The 16,565-nt window shown below is 39.5% G+C and overlaps 1 protein-coding gene and 1 pseudogene across 41 annotated transcripts in view; one reads left to right on the top strand and one right to left on the bottom strand.

Moving 5' to 3' along the window:
* The window catches only part of Pum2 (pumilio RNA binding family member 2), a 91,739-nt gene extending 75,466 nt beyond the window's left edge, over positions 1-16,273 (bottom strand). For 7 of the 41 annotated variants that reach the window (XM_087215977.1, XM_013070078.3, XM_021253494.2 and 4 more), the window contains exon 1: positions 15,513-15,659. The gene's annotated coding sequence lies outside the window, so the exon portion shown is untranslated. 41 annotated transcript variants of the gene reach the window in all.
* On the top strand, positions 2,698-3,730 carry LOC101723884 (caspase-3 pseudogene; annotated as a pseudogene).
* Positions 16,274-16,565: the final 292 nt, after the last annotated feature.

Here is a 16,565-nt window from a genome sequence, read left to right as displayed (position 1 = left end):
AGCCACTCACCTCAAGGTTGTCCCTGAAGGGAAACCTCATGCGGGGACACAGAAAACACCTGTAAGAAGAGTGATTACCAAGAAGACAGTCAATGTGGAGAAAGAGCAAAAACAAGACACTGAAACCAGACCGTGTAGTGTGAAGGGATTTTTTTATTTTGTAGATAGGTTATCTGGAGCTTTCTGAGGAAATTTTACTAAAATGAATTCTGAGAGTAATGTGGCAGCAGCATCTTGGGTCCTAAATGCCAAAGGGTGGGAGAACATGTCGCGGTTGACAAAGGATCCACAGCTCACCACGGAACAATGACCAGTATCTCCATGTGACCCCGACACAGGAAGGACAGTCAGCTTGGTGGTGCTCGAGTGAAAGCCACTGCAAGGCAGGTTTACTCTAAGCGCAGAAGACTGACCAGCTTCACTATAGAGTCTGCAACACATCTACATGAAACACTGCACCGCATGCTACTACTACTAAATGCTGCTGAGCACATTTAGGTATGTAATTAATAAAATGCTTCTATAGTAACATTAAGATCAAAAAGAAAGAACCCCAAATCCACACACAGAAATGGTAGTGTCTTATTTTGCTCCATCTTACTAATTTTCCTGCAGGCAGATTACTAATTACGTGAGAAAAACAAAACACTTCAAATAACAATTTAGTTAAGTCCTGTGGTGGTTTTCATATAATGCATGATCCAAAGGTTTACAAATGGCCTGTGTAAAGAACCAAGAACATGCGGTAATCTACCCCTGAGAACAGTAAACCTTCTTAGCGATCTGACTCAATTCTGCACCATGTGGCTACCATTAGAAAATGAGCTTGGGAAGGTGAAGAGAGCACCCAGGACTACAATAAATGGTGCTGAAGTACTCGCTACATGTAGCATGTAGTGACATGCTACATGACTCTCATCACTTGCTCTTTTTTTTTTTTTGGATGGTACTAGGTACCAAAGCCAGGGCTCTCCCACTGAACTACATCTCCAGCTCTTTCTATATTTTGAGACAGGGTCTCAATAAGTCACTTATTGAGGCTGGCTGGGCTCAAACTCCTGCCTCCGCCTCCCAGAGTGCTGGGATTAAAGAGATGTGCTACCACCCCTGGCTCATGTTCATATTCTTATATAATGGGTCATTTATTTTAAGGCCAAAGTGGAAATTAAACTCCAGGGTCAAAGGGACTAGGGACTCTGACTTACCTATCTAAATGTTCAATATATAATGAATCTCAAAAATTATTTTACATAATATGAATTCAATGATGAAATCAAGTCATATCTGGATAGTGACTATGAATAAATGCCTTCATATATATTAACACACAGTGCTCATTTTAAAAGAAAGGCAATAAACAAGCTTCTGCAATGTTCTTGTATTCCTGAAGACAATTTACAAACACAAAATATGTATACTCTAAGTCCAATTTCCCATGGAACTACTTTTCCACTCCTCCATTCCCACTGGCTGTAGCTATCTTTCACATCAATTACAACAGCAACAAAATTGTTTAAGAACATAACCAGTTTACATACATGTAAGTAAATACAGAGTGGCTGAAGCTGCTTATAACACATTCTTGGCAGCCATCTCTTTGGACTGTTTTTAGTAAATGTAACTGGTAGTATCTACTACTAAAGTCCTAAAGAATACTTTCTCCTCTTCGGTGTATCAAGTAACTTTCTACATTATTTGCCAACAAGTTACATTTATTTAGTAATGCCCTTTTCTTATCCACATGAGAAAGGTAAAAGTACAGTGGATCCTTGAATTTAGACAGCCTGATATATGAACAACTTGGGTTACGACCAGAATTTTAGTTTTAACTTACAACCAAAGTCTTGAGTTACGACCCAAATGCTTGTGCTTCCAGATGGTCTCAGGTACAGATCTAACCCTTAGAGAGTCTGGAAGGAACATGACAGCATCCTCTCCTGTGTGGGGTTCACTGAGAAATCCTGGGTCAGTGTCTCTCTGAGGACACTGAGATCTGCCTGTGCACAGGAGAGAGACTGAAGGTTGTGGAGAGGAGCCTGAGCCTTCACTGACGAACTTGAGCTACAACCAACCCTCATGAACAAATTAAGCTCGTAAGTCAAGGGTCCACTATAAATTTGAGTTAGTATTTATAGTAGACCTTCGAAGATTTAACTTCAAATTTTCTATTAATCATCACCAACACCGAGTGATTTTTCTGGGAGCCCAAGTTGAATAATACAATTTTCTAGTGTCATTAAGTAAGTCATGAGGTTGGTGCTCTACTCTGGCTCTGGAATGTCTCCCAAAAGCCTCACATGTTACAGGTTTGGGTCACTGCCCGTGTATCTAAGCCATTACAAAACAGTCTTTCATGTTATAAGACATTCATTCTCCGATTTATTTTGAGAAAAAAATACTATATAGAGAAGACCTGCACACTAACACAACCTAAGTGCTAATTTTTGATGCTTTTACTGAGAAGCAAGTAATTTAGATGAAAATGAAGATGACTTGCATTAGACAACTAAGTATCACAAAAAGTAGTTCTAATGATATCAAATACATGTGAGATATCAAAGATAAATTATGAAATGACCCCCCAAGAAGGACTATTTCTAAGTTAATGCTATTTTCTGTGATTTAAAATGTGTAATCAGAGCTCACTCCTCTCCCAGCTGCGGTGGCTGCAGAAATTGCTGGCACCGGCATAGTGGAGAGTTAAGAAAAATAGCCATGGAGAACACTGAAAACTCAGTGCATGCAAAATCCACGAAAGATTTAGAAACAAAGATCATACACGGAAGCAAATCAATGGACTCCGGAATATCCTTAGATAATAGATACAAAATGGATTATCCTGAAATGGGTTTATGTATAATTATTAATAATAAGAACTTTCATAGAAGCACTGGAATGTCAGCTCGGTCTGGTACAGATATAGATGCAGCAAACCTCAGAGAAACATTTATGAACTTGAAATATGAAGTGAGGAATAAAAATGATCTTACACGTGAAGAAATTGTAGAATTGATGTGCAATGTTTCTAAAGAAGATCACAGCAAAAGGAGCAGCTTTATTTGTATAATTCTAAGCCATGGTGAAGAAAGAATAATTTTTGGAACAAATGGACCCATTGACCTGAAAATATTAACAGAATTCTTCAGAGGGCATCTTTGTAGAAGTCTAGCTGGAAAACCCAAACTTTTTATTATTCAGGCCTGCCAGGGTACAGAGCTGGACTGTGGCATTGAGACAGACAGTGGTATTGATGATGACATGGCATGCCAGAAAATACCAGTACAGGCTGACTTCTTGTATGCATATTCCACAGCACCAGGTTACTATTCCTGGTGAAATTCAAAGGATGGATCCTGGTTCATTCAGTCACTTTGTGCTATGGTGAAATTGTATGCACACAAGCTTGAGTTTATGCACATTCTTACTTGGGTTAACCGGAATGTAGCAACAGAATTTGAATCCTTTTCCTATGACTCCACTTTTCATGCAAAGAAACAAATTCCATGTATTACATCCATGCTCACAAAAGAACTATATTTTTATCACTAAAAAATGGTTGACTTTTTTTAAGTTTGTATGCTAAGTGAGGAGACAATCTAAATGATAATGTATTTCCTTCTCTAACTGAATACTTCAGATGGTAGTTTGAATCATGCCATTTGCCCAGCAAAAGAACCACAATCCAGCTACTTCAGGCTCAAAATCAGGTAGTTGAAATTGAATTTAATTAGGAATAAATAAATATGGATATTGGAATGATCTTATGAAAAGATTATTGTAACTTTACACCTTTCACAATTAGCAACATTTTGTGATACGCTATGAATTTTCATGTAATTATGAGGAACTTAAACACTGCAGTAATAAATTTTAATGATACTCCCCCTACCCACTTAAGACTGTGATGATGTGGACTAATGTATCTTAGACCTTGAGGATCCATGGGCATGGTCAAAGGTTTGAAGCTTTATTTTAGAACTGATGTATAAAAAGGAATCAAGTGCATTTTAAAATCACTTACAGCTCATGATTTTTGTGATGTTTGTTCTGAGAATGTATTTTTTATAAAAATAGTTATGTTTACTATTGGGAAAGAAAGAATATTTCAGAGAAAGTATGAGTAAACTGAGTTGATTCTTTTAAGGCTAACATGAAATATTTTTTAAATAAACAATAAATATTAAAAATTCAAAACAAATGTGTAATCATCCTAAAGAGAGAAGACATTATATGCTTTGCGATGTAATTAAAATGAAACAGTGCCACCACCTATGAAGAAATCTTGTCTAAAAACAAACTCAAACTTCACTCTCACAGAAACCTGAGACAGAAAAAGTCAAGATACATTAAGAAGGTACAGGGACTGCCAAGTCCAGGAGGAAGGAGGAGGAAGAAGAAGAGAAAAATCACTTAGTTTCATTAACATATTTATGACAAGAAACTTATTTAAAAGTAGGAGAGAAAACTATTCTACAGAGGCTTAAATGTCAAGTGAATTGTGTAAACCTTGCTTGCTTCTGATTCTTATAAAACAACTACAAAAATACTTCCGGAAAAATCAGGGAAATCCAATTATAGAATAAATTTTGGATGATATTAAGAAATTCTCTCATTAATGATAGTACCAAGAGGACTGTATTTAAGTCCTCACTAGTAATTTATGCTCTTAGTACTTTACAAAGTAAAGGACTGGATATAAACAAGAACTCAAACATGCTGAACATGGATGATAATATCCAAAAGTTCACTATTTTCTCTACTTCTGTGTTTAAAAATTTCCATGAGGTTTAATAAAATGCATGTACCAATTTGACAGAAAACCACATAGAGTCTTATGAAGAACATATGAAAGTAATATTTAAGCTGAATCTTGAAGGATACACAATTTGGATAAAACCCTTTCTTCGTTTAAACAAAACATTTATAGACTGCACCTTGTAAAAGGGCTTGCTTTCCTCAAGGTTAAATGGCTTGGGCCCAGCTGTTGTATAAACCTAATTTTGCTTACTACCTCTTCCAACAACATACTTATGGTGAGTATATGAAAAGTTTTCCTAAAACCTGATTTCTAAATGATTACAAACTTTTTTGGACTAATTTTTAATTAGACAGCTTTTCCCCCAAAAGCATAACCACAAAATTTATTGTACACTAGATTTGATGGCAATGATCACACTAGGCACACTATTATCTACTTCTCACTACAATCCAGCAAAGTAAAGCTAGAGTAGTGGTGGCACATACTTGTAATCCCAGCACTCTGGGAGGCTGAGGCAGGAAGATCAAAAATTTAAACCTAACATGGACAAACCCAGTGACTTGGCAAGACTGTCTCAAAATAAAATAAAAATAAGAAAGGACCGGGGACACAGTTCAGTGTGAAGGTCCTAGATTCAATTACCAGGATCACAGAAGGAAAAAAATCAGCCAAATATTATACTCTTACATCACAAGAAAATTGTGGCCATTTCCCTATCTCAGCAGATAAAGCTACATAAATGGCAGAGAATTCAAAACTATAGACTCCACAAGCCTCATGCTTTTTCCCATACCAACAAGCAAAATCCACCACTCAGCTAAGAATTGTGTGACTGAAGATCTTTCTTCCTTATTTTCCTTCAGCTCACACTATTCTAGCCACCTGGATAGCTCTTTACCATTTCTCTCTTCATCTGCAAATTCCTCAAAGTTTGGCTCAAATGCTACTACTTTCTCCAACAAGCCTACCAAAATCTTTCTCTTAATTCCCATGGTGTTTAATTGGCATTGTTCGATATTAATAATACAGCTTTATCCATTAGACTTTAAAACTTCTTTAAATAAGTATTAGGGCAGGAAAAATCTAACACAATTTCACCTATTTTCTGGTTATTCCAGCATTCCATGAAATGTTAATATAGTTTGAGGGAGAGAGCCAAAAAGAAGGATATTAAGGATACTGTTATAAGGAGGGAAGGAAAATTATACAATAAAAATATTTCAGCCGGGGATTTGGCTGAGCAGTTCTGCCGCCTGCTTCACAAACGCAAGGTCCCGAGTTCAATCCCCAGTATGTATGTATGTATAAATAAATAAAATATTTCAGAGTATTAAATGAAATGGCAAAACGAAAACCAGTCTATGTTTCAAACTATGTGGCATCAGTTTAGTAAACACAGGACACAGGGCCATGTGCCCTAATCCCAGCACCCTGGGAAGCCTGCACAGAAGGGCAGCAAGCTCAAGCCCAGCCAGTGCATGTGGTCCCTTGGCAAGACCCTGCCTCAAAAGGAAAACAGAAAAAGGGCCAAGGGCATAACTTAAGGACGTTGGATTCAAAAGCTAGTGCAGTACCAAAAAACCCAAACAGGACAAAAATATATTATGTATACATGAAAAATAATCTGTGTCACACAGCCATGAACAGCAGTCACATCCATTAAGACATTTTCTTATTTTACACTTTCTAATATTTTAACCTTAGAGTATCTCCTACACACCACTTGTATTTTTGAAAACATTAAAATATGTACATGTTAAAAAAAACTGAACATGCATAGTTGTTATAGTCAATTATCTTAAATGTAGTAATATGCCACTAAAAATAAGTGGCATCTGTAGCTTATCTCAAAGAGTATGTATGTGTATTAAAATGTGTAAGCAAGACCAGATTTTTCCTAAAATACATTTATATTCAGACTATGTTATTTATAAAGAAATGACAGAAAAAAAATCTTTTCAATAAACTAAGCAGCACTTAAAAAACTCACTTTAGTCTTATTTTTAAGTTTCTAACAGTTTTAGGGGCAATATAAAAGGATTTAGATTTATACGCGATACCTACTATAGTATCTCTAGTCATACCTTCATGACAATGAATTTTAAGTTTGCAGATCTAAATATTCTTTCATCACTGATTTAAAGCAAAAATACTTCTAGGTTAATTCTTTTGTTAAATTCCTTAAAGTAAAGAAGCAGAACCAAACACACTGTGTATTTTAAACTAAATATATCTGACAATGTGGCATGATAGATGTGATTTGCACATTTTTGGATTTCAAAATATTTTGGTAGTCTTCTCTGCAGTATATTCTTTGATGATAGGTCAGAGAAAAGAACTAGTTTTAAAAATTTTGTCATTTCTCCTATTATCTAAAATTATCATTGATCTAAATTTAAAAAATATCCTGGAGGCCAAAACACTGTTTCACTCGCAAAGCAAAATTTGTTAAGACAGGATTAAATCACTAAAAAAGCTATCTCCTTGTGTTTACAAGGTTTTTGCTGTCTGGGGTAAAACATACCACAGTTAACATTTAGTAAGGATCAGAGTTACACTTTTCTTAATACATACTGAAGGCCTGTTTAATGATATCCAAAAGACCAAATGCAACATCCTGGAAACACCATGTGCTTCTCAGAGATATGAGAACCCAAAATTTAAGATTACTGGTTCTTAGACCCTCACAGTTCATAAGAATCTAGGCAGAAAGCTTTAAAAAAACTACAGATACTCAGATCCCACTACCTAAGGCTGGTTTGAATTAATTTGTCTTGGGAGAAGGGAGAAAAACATAAGATTTTTTGGGTTTTTTGGGCTCTCCAAGTGACTTTCCTGTGTAGATAAGGTTGTGACTCTTACATACCTGGCTAAGGAATACAGTACCCACAGACACCGTAGAGCAGTCAGTAATGGCAAACCTATGGCCCAGGTGTCACAGATGGCCGTTTGCATTTTTGAAAATTCTAAAAAGATTTGCCATTAATGCCCTAGAGGTTTTTCCAACTAAAGAATTTTGTAAGACCAAGGAAATAGTTCCAAATTTGTCTGTAACTAGCAAAACGAACTCAGATCTCTTACACTTTCTGATCATTATTTCTCCATTTGCAAATAGGACTAACAACGCTTTCCTCATATGGAGGTTATTGCATTTACTAAGTGAGGTTAGTTAATATATGAAATTGAAATATAAGTGCTGCCTAGGCTTTTTTTTTCCTAGAATATTAATGATTCACAATAGGTAAACATTCTTTTGCTTAAAAATATCAAATGCTCTGATTCAAGTTCCTCTTCTGGGACTTCATCTCACACAAACAGCACTAACATAAATAACTGTATAAGAACACTTACTGCAACACTGTTTACAGTAGTTGGAAAATAGAAACAGAATAGCCTAACTCTACAACAAAAAAAGTTTGACAGTAATAAAAAGCCATACACTAAAAATTATGGTATTACTATTTGTACTAATAAAAAGTCCATAATGTTAAGTAAAAATAGCAGGTTAATTGAAGTGTACATGATATCACTGTTCAAAAAAGGAGTGTAATGTTATTATCCTGTTCTAATCTTGTACTGCCTACTTAACTAATGTTTCTACCCACCCCAATTCCCATGATGCCTACAGGCCAGAGCTCCCTCTTCCAGTGAGCTAGCTGAAACTGGTTAGACCTAACAGGGCTGTCGAGAGTGAACACCAGATGACCTCCAACTTCATTAACCCCACCTGCTTACTAAATGACACACTTCCCAGTGCCCTAACAGTTGACAACTACCATAATGGCTTTCAATGAGCAAAAAGTGGTGGCTTCCAAACTCTTGGAAATTCTCTCTCCTTCCCAGAAAAGACATGAATATTCTTTCCTTTTATCAGTCTATTCCTTCTTCTCAATTCTTTTACCCTCACTTTCCAACCCCCAGTGGATCGAAAAGCTGATTTTCAAGTGGATCTGCTACTTTTATTCTCAGCCAAGTCACCTTCAGGGCCTCTTCAGTGCTTATTGGCTCCATGACTCCAAGATGGGAAAAAAGGAGACAGTGTGGAGCCCAAACACTGGTAACAATGTAACTATGTGTGTATATGAAAAAAATAAACAACACAACTTTGGAAAAAGACAAGCACTGTTAACTGTTATTATTAAAGTTAGCAGAAAAACAAAACAAAAATATTTTTAAAGGTCCTAAGTAAATACAGCTTAAATGAATTATAATTTGAGGGCTATCACAGAATAGACTGTATCTTGTGATTTTTAAAATTTATATTAGCACCAGGCTGAATACTCAACAAATGAAGACTTGTCAAAAGCAGCTTTCTAGTACTTTTCAATAGTTGCACATTTTCAATCAAAATGAGCCAAGGAAAAACAACTTCAGCTGTTAATTAGGTCAGCAGGGAACTAAAAGTAGTCACCTGAATTCCTGGTTCACCTGGAAAAAACCTCTCTGCAGTTATCTTCCTCTTGGCAGCACTGGTGATCCAACCCAGGGCCTTGTGCAGACCACATAAGCTCTCCACTACCCAAGCTACACCCCCAGTCCTTTTATGTAGTTTTTAAAGGATCTTTTCTTCCCTTCGAATTTTCCTTCCTTTCCTTCTTTCTGAGACAGGGTCTTGCTGTGCAGTTCAGCCACGAACATGTGGCAATCCTCCTGTCTCAGCCTCCTGAGTGCGGGGATTACAGGTGTGCACCACCACGACTGGCTTCTTTGGAATTTTTCAAAGTGTGTTCCTTATTCATCAACTCAGTTTTCTCTGAAATAACAAATTCCTTGTCCAATAATTTCAGGTAAGTTACTCTTTTGTAAACTCTGATACTCAGTCTCTCAGTCATTGCCATTAGCATACTAATGGCTCTGTGCTCTACAATTAAAACTGTTTGACTCGGTATCATAATTTTTTTTAGGGTAAATGCAAACACAAAAAGACAACTTCAGGGGCTGGCAAGTTAGCTCAGTGGCACCACGCCTGCCTGGCAAGCGCAAGGTCCTGAGTTAGATTTCTAGCACCCAAAAAAAAAAAAAAAAAGGAAAGAAAGACAACTTCAGGTAGTTCTACCCATTTCCATAATAAATTAAAAGAAAAATACGAATTATAAAACACATTCCAACTTTCTCATATAGGCTGAGTAGTATACTGGTAGTGGTTTGACTGTTGTCTATAAATGCTTAACTTGTGATATAAAAGGTTTTAAGTATGTTTATTACAACTTATGAAGAGTCTAAGAAAATATATGGCCTGTATACATCTTTGACACAAAAGGAATCTTTTAGGTGATGGGTATGAATTGTGATTTTTAAAACTTCAACTATTCAAAGGTGAACTAGTGATTGTTTCAATTTCCTGAAGATACTTGTCTTTAAAAAGGCAAGTCATTGCTTAAACGCAAAAAAAAACAAGCACTTAGCAATGTCCAAAAAGAGAAAACCAAACAAACTTACATTCATTTCAAGGATTAAGTTTCAAATTATGTGTTTTTAAAAAGTCTGTGGTAATGTCCAACTGGTGACTGGATAAAGAAGATGTGGTTTTTCTATAAAATGGAGTACTACTCAGCCATAAAGAATGATAAACTTGAGACATTTATAGCTAAATGGATGCACATTGAGGCCAGTGGTTTTGTCGGCTGCTGCGCAAGCGCAAAGGACCCAAGTTCAATCCCCAGTACCAAAAAAAGAGAAAGTAATAATAAATAAATGGGCTAGGGATGTAGCTCAGCATGAAGGTCCTGGGTTCCATCCCCAGTACCTCAAAAACAACAAACTATCAACTAATTTTGGGGAAACAAAGGAGATACAAGTTTACTTAGCAAGAGATAAGAGATAAATAAAAAATACAGATTATACACAATTCTCACTACCCATAAAAAGAAATTATATCACTTCCCTTGAGCAACCTTATTCCTTAAACTATGCTCTCAAAGAAATTTCTTACATGGGTGTTACAGAAGAACAGAGTTGTATCTTCAACAACAATCCAGTAACAGATGCAAGGTTTCATATTTTCTTTTAGCCTCTCAAGGAAATCAAAGCAAACACTTTCATGATGATTATGTAAAAGTCCCTGGGCAATATGGTACAAATCTTTTTAGATGTAGCCCTTGATACCCAAAGTCTTTAGTGCTGTCTATTCTGGGGAAAGCCCATCATTGTGGTGGGCTGTCTCGACAATCCTATCCTCTACTGATTCTCCTCACACCTGCACTTACCCTCTGCTACTCTCCCCCATCAGGGTCACTAGACTTACTATTGTAATCCCTCTGCCTGAATGTCATGTCATCCATCTCTTAACTAAATTAACTTCTTTAAATCTTTTAAGATTCAACTTTATCTCTTGCAGAAAGTTTTTCCTGACCCCCAAGCTCCCTACCACCATGAGTCCACAGTACTTTTATAACACCATCTCCAGGGCAGTTAGTGAGTGTACGGCACTACAAGTTTAATCCTGTTTCTCTGCACCTTAATGCAAATTCCTCAAGAACAAGAACTATGTTTTCACCAACATGTGAGGGTAGTCTGGGACAAGAAGCCTGCAGCCTTCAAAGAAACTGTGTGGAAGTTTCTAGTAGTCTAGCTTGATGAAAAGATTCAACTTTGAACAGACTAACAAATATACTGACCAGTCTTCAAGAATACTGCAGTACTTTCTCAGCAGGAATCCTGGTAAAAATTGGCAATTTATCTTTAGCAAGATGCTAGGGTAACTCCTATTTTTGCGGGTGCAGGATCCACATTCTCCATTAGATGAAAACCAATCGATTACACTTCAATGCAAAGATATTCTACAAAAAACCTGTAGGTGAAAACCCAGTCATCATTTCTCTCTTAACTTCAAAACTTAATTGTTTACATTGAATTGATGTTAAAGAATCAATTTTACCACAGAAAACTTAAAATCACATTTAAAATGCTGATAAAGTACTATGCAGATGTTCAGGCAGTCCTAAGTGTATATAATTTTTGGTAGTTAACATCATACAGTACAATCCCTATTTTTCTCTACCTACAATTCCTCATTTTGATTGCCTAGTAAAGCCCTGTACTTAGGGTCACTTTGCCTCTACTGCTCATTTACCTCGAAGTCTGAATGAATCAAACCAATTTAATCTTAGTTAAAGCTTCCTCACTGATTCTTATCAGAAACTGCCCAAAATCAAAGATCACCACTTAAAGGTCTAAAACTTGCCAAATGCAGTGGCATAGCCTGTAGTCCCAGCACTCTGGAGGCTGAGGCAGGAGGATTGCTGTGAATTTGAGGCCAGGCCTGGGCTAGAGAGTTGAAAGTCAGCTTGAACTGCACAGTGAGACCTTATCTCAAAACACAAAACAAAACAAAAATCTAAAACGTGCTGCTTTTCACAGGTCTACTACTAAAATAGAAGTCACAAAGATCTATCCTCAAATCAGGTCTCGCATATATTTATTAGGGTTTTTTTCAAGACTGAAAAAAAGGTAAATAATCCTCCTGTTTCCCCAATCCAACCACCACACTGCAGGTACCTTAGCAGTCAATTGCAGGTTCTACTCCCCTAGTTAGGGAGTGCTGACCGGGGGGCTCTGTAGTGTCATGGGATAGCCAATGCACCAAATCCCTTTGGAAAACAAATTTTGCAAGTTACTGTGGTCCAAACCTGCACCTTGCTCCAAGTAAGGGATGACATTTTTTTCCCTGCTCCATTTGCAGTCAATCAAAATACTCTGACACTTCAACTCCTCCTTCTTTCACATTTGATACTTCCTTTTTTGTACCTGGCAGCTACAATGATACCCACATACACACATTCTCAGTTCTCTCAAGTCTTTCACCCCTCTACAAGAAAACAATAAGATAAATGAAAATCAGCCTTATGTAACATGAAAATAGGATTACAGTAACTGAATTTGCAGAGTAGAACATACTAAAACTATCTTTTTGCCAACATCTTAAATAATCATTTTAAATTCTGTAAAATGCTTTAGAAGAATATAAAAAGCCAGGCAAGGGTCAAAAACCAAACCAAAACAAAACAAAAACCCTGCACTAGTAAGTCAATGAAAGCTAACTGTCTATAGTTTCATTTCATTAAGAATGAAAATGACTCAATGGAAGGTGATTCTTGTTAATTACGCAAATCTTAATTTTTCATTCATAAAGTTCAATCTTCTCAGTTACTGGAAGAAAAAATACTAACTTTGTCTCTAAACATACTGTTACCTGAATCTGAGAAAAGGCATTTTTCATATACCTACCTATATGATAGTTCTAGTGCTGCACTCATTAGTAAAGCTTGAAAATCTCAGTAAATTCACTTTCAACTACAAAAGCAATACATTTTAAGGAAAACTGTTTATCCATATTGTCAAATATGAAAATCACTATTAAAACAATGGATTCTAAATTACAGGGTTTGAAGAAACTTTTTTTTTTTTTTAACCAAACTAAGTGAGAGACACGAGATAGATTTATGGTAAGCCAAAGGTCTTCTTACTACTGGAAGGCATAATTTAGAGCTAGACCAAGAGAGCTTTCCAATACTACCAAACCCTACGAAGTATCTTCACCGAGTCCCTCCTATCACTGGACAACTACTATCCACTCCTCTAGAAATAGGCAGTCTATCTCCGGGGGCCTCAAGAACAAATTAAGTACTTTATGGACAGAGAAGACTCTCAGAGAAAGAGGAAGGGCCTCAGCCAAATTTGATCAATTCCTTCTTACAAATTCACCAAATAGAAGAATGAAGGACAATAAGGAGCCAGTCAGATTGTTTTTAGGCCTTCTTACAAGTTGTAAGAAATCTACTTAATGTTGCAAACCAATCTACACAGGTGTAAGTGTAATTTCTATCTTAATCACACCTGTTAATAAAATAGCCTCAAGCTGTGAATCCAAGTCAGATAAAATCACATAAAGGAATATTCAGATACTGTATTTTAAATATCCATAAATTTTAAGAATATGAAAAAACTTCGTATCTTAGAAACTCACAACTCTTTATTACGGAAGGATGTAGAATTCAAGATAGGATCTTGTCCACAAGATAGAAGCCAACCTTCACTTAAAATTATGAAGCTGTCAGTGGCTACAAAAGGGAAGCAGAAAAAAAAAAAGAAGCAGAGCAGCTAAGTGATGAAGCGCTGGCCCAATGTGCACAAGGCCCTAGGTTCCATCCCCAGCATCTGGGTGGGGGTGGGGGGAGGGAGGGGTACCTGATCACCCGGAAAGGCGGTCTTTGGAAGTCACACCTGCTGCAAATCTCTGATCATAATTACTTTTGCTATGTTGAATAAGTACATACTCAGGGAGACAAACTATCTTTCAACACCAAAAAGATTGACACATGAAGAGAAACAAAATTCACATATTATTTATCATCTGGGTTAAGGTTGCATTTTATACACTTGTAGTGCCTAAGAAGGTTTGGCCTAAAATGACAACCTTGTAAGGTTAATTTAAATCTAACTAAACGAAGCTTCTTTTAAAAAGTTACTTTAAAATCTTACTAAATACTGAAACAAGTAAGAATTTTGCAAATAAGAAAAAAGGAAACTATGTATTAAAACAAAGTTTAAACTGCTTGAAGATGCTTAAATTTGTTAATGACAAATCTCCCTGGAAGGTAAAAATGGCTAGGATTTGTGCACAAAGAACATACAAAATTACAAGAACTAAGTCTAAGAAGCAGGTTTCTGAAATATAACTTTAATTTTTAAATTAAAGTATAACTTTTTCTGTGTACAAGATACTGCTCTATGGAACTCAATTTCAGCAAAAACTGGAATTTTAAAGAAATTATTCCGATAGGGAATAATTTATGACTGTGCATGACAAAGATCACTTACAAGACTAAGAAGAGACTCTAACTAATTAAAATACTCATCCTAGTTATTTTTTAACAGGATTCCTAGCCAAAATTTCTTAAATCATACTTCAATATTCCAGGTCACATGGTGGAGTCACCTATTAAACACGAATCTAAGCAGTAAACAAGGTAACTCGCATCTATTATATTGCTGGCTTGACATACAATATCAGTATAGGTATTACAATTCTCTTAAGCATTTAAAAGGCCTTTCCCTTAAAAATACCTTCACCAAAAAATTCTGCCAGTTGGTTAAGTAAAAATCTCAAAGTATTAAGTCTTGACGTTTCCTTCCCCCAAAATTTAAATGTGATAGAAAAGCTGGTAAGAAATGTGGCTCTTCTCTAGCTGTGTTCTCAGAAGTTGTTAGCACTAAACTTTTACGCACGTGTTTGGGCATGAAACTTTACACAATTTATCGTCCCAAAATTTGACCCAATTCAGATATAAAAAAAAAAAAAAAGCTAGTGTTCAAGATGCTGGTTGTATTTTACACGTTCTCCCGACTACCGAAATCGGTTCCTCTAACAGGGTAGACACAGCCGTCCTCCCGACGGCGGCCAGGCCGAGTCCCGAGGCCCCGCTCTTCCCGCCCCCGGAGGGGCAGCTCGCGCGCTAGGGCCGGACAGGCGCTCGGTCGGCGGCCGCGCGAGCCACAGCGAGGGAGACGGGCCGAGACGGGCCGGGCGGGAGGACTCGGGAAAGCGGGAAAGCGGGAAAGCGCGACACCGCCCGCCGCCCGCCGCCCGCCGCGCACACCCCTTCCGCTCCCCTCCCCCGCATTGTGCGCCGCCAGGCCGCAGCGGCGCGGCTCCCGCAGGCCCACCGCTCCCACCGCGCCCGGCGCGGCCGCCGCACAAAGCCCGGGGCAGCCCCGCGGCGCCGGGACCGGAGAGGGAGCGGCGCCGACTTACAGGGCTGCTGCAACCGCGCCGCCTCAGCCGGAACACCGACCGCTGGGCACCGGCGGCGTCGCTCGAGGCCGGCTCCCCTCCTCCGCCTTCGGTGGCGGCAACGTCTTCTTTCTCCTCCTCCCTCCCTCCCCCCACCCCACCTCCTTCTCCGCCCCTCCTCCTCCGAACCACCGCGGTACCGAGGGTGAGACAGACTCACAACAACATGGCTGCCGCCGCCGCCGCCGGCCCTGCCTCCCTCCGTCCCCCGCCCACCGGGCGCGCGCAAGGCACTCCGGGAGAAAGGGGGGGCACTCACCCCGGCGCGGCGCCCTCAGTGGATCGCGTCCCTTCTCCCGCGCTCGGGCACTGGCCGCCGGCGGCTCTGCGCTTGCGCACGCTCCCCGCACCGTAGCGCGCGCGCGTCGGGCCGCCCCTCTGGCACGCCCTCCCCGGCTTCACCTTGGGCCCGCGGCGAGGTCTCGGCCCCTGCGGCTCGCGCGCTGCCCGGGCCGGACGGCGGCGCCTGGCGGGAGCGCGCCCGGGGGGACGGCGCAGGCGTGGAGTTTCCGGACGCAGCGTCCGTCCCGCTGACTTCCCGCGTGGGGCCCGAGTTTCCGAGCGGCTCACCCACCGCTTCCTGCCGGGTGGCTTATTGTTCTCTTCCAGCTGCCTGGGCAGGTGGCCGCGCCCCGCTTTTCGGCGTACTTGCTCCGCGCATTTCGCTTCCGGGGTGCTGACACCCACAGCAGCTGGGTCTTAACCCAGGCCTTTAGTTTTCACCCTTTGCGTAGGTACTGGAGATGCCTTTGGCGGTGAAGGTTTGCACCCCTTGCGCGGACCGCCTGCGAGTGGCTGCTCCCTGCGCAGGCGGAGCCAGCTCTCAGCAAATTGTGGGCTCCTGTGCTTGGCCAGGACCGAGCACAAAGGAAACGAAACGCGCGTCTCCAGCGGTGCAGTCGCAGGCGGGACGCCGTCTCCTCCCCAGCTTACCAGCTGGTTGGAGCTTCCACTCCTGCCCTGGTGAGGCGCAGCCTCCTACTCGGGAATGTACAGAGTAGCAGTGGCTCCCCT

Source organism: Heterocephalus glaber, unplaced genomic scaffold (genome assembly GCF_053883595.1).
Source record: "Heterocephalus glaber isolate CG9 unplaced genomic scaffold, H.glaber_assembly_v1.0 deba00001457, whole genome shotgun sequence".
Classification (NCBI taxonomy): domain Eukaryota; kingdom Metazoa; phylum Chordata; class Mammalia; order Rodentia; family Bathyergidae; genus Heterocephalus; species Heterocephalus glaber.
This window is presented reverse-complemented; position numbering and strand designations above follow the sequence as displayed.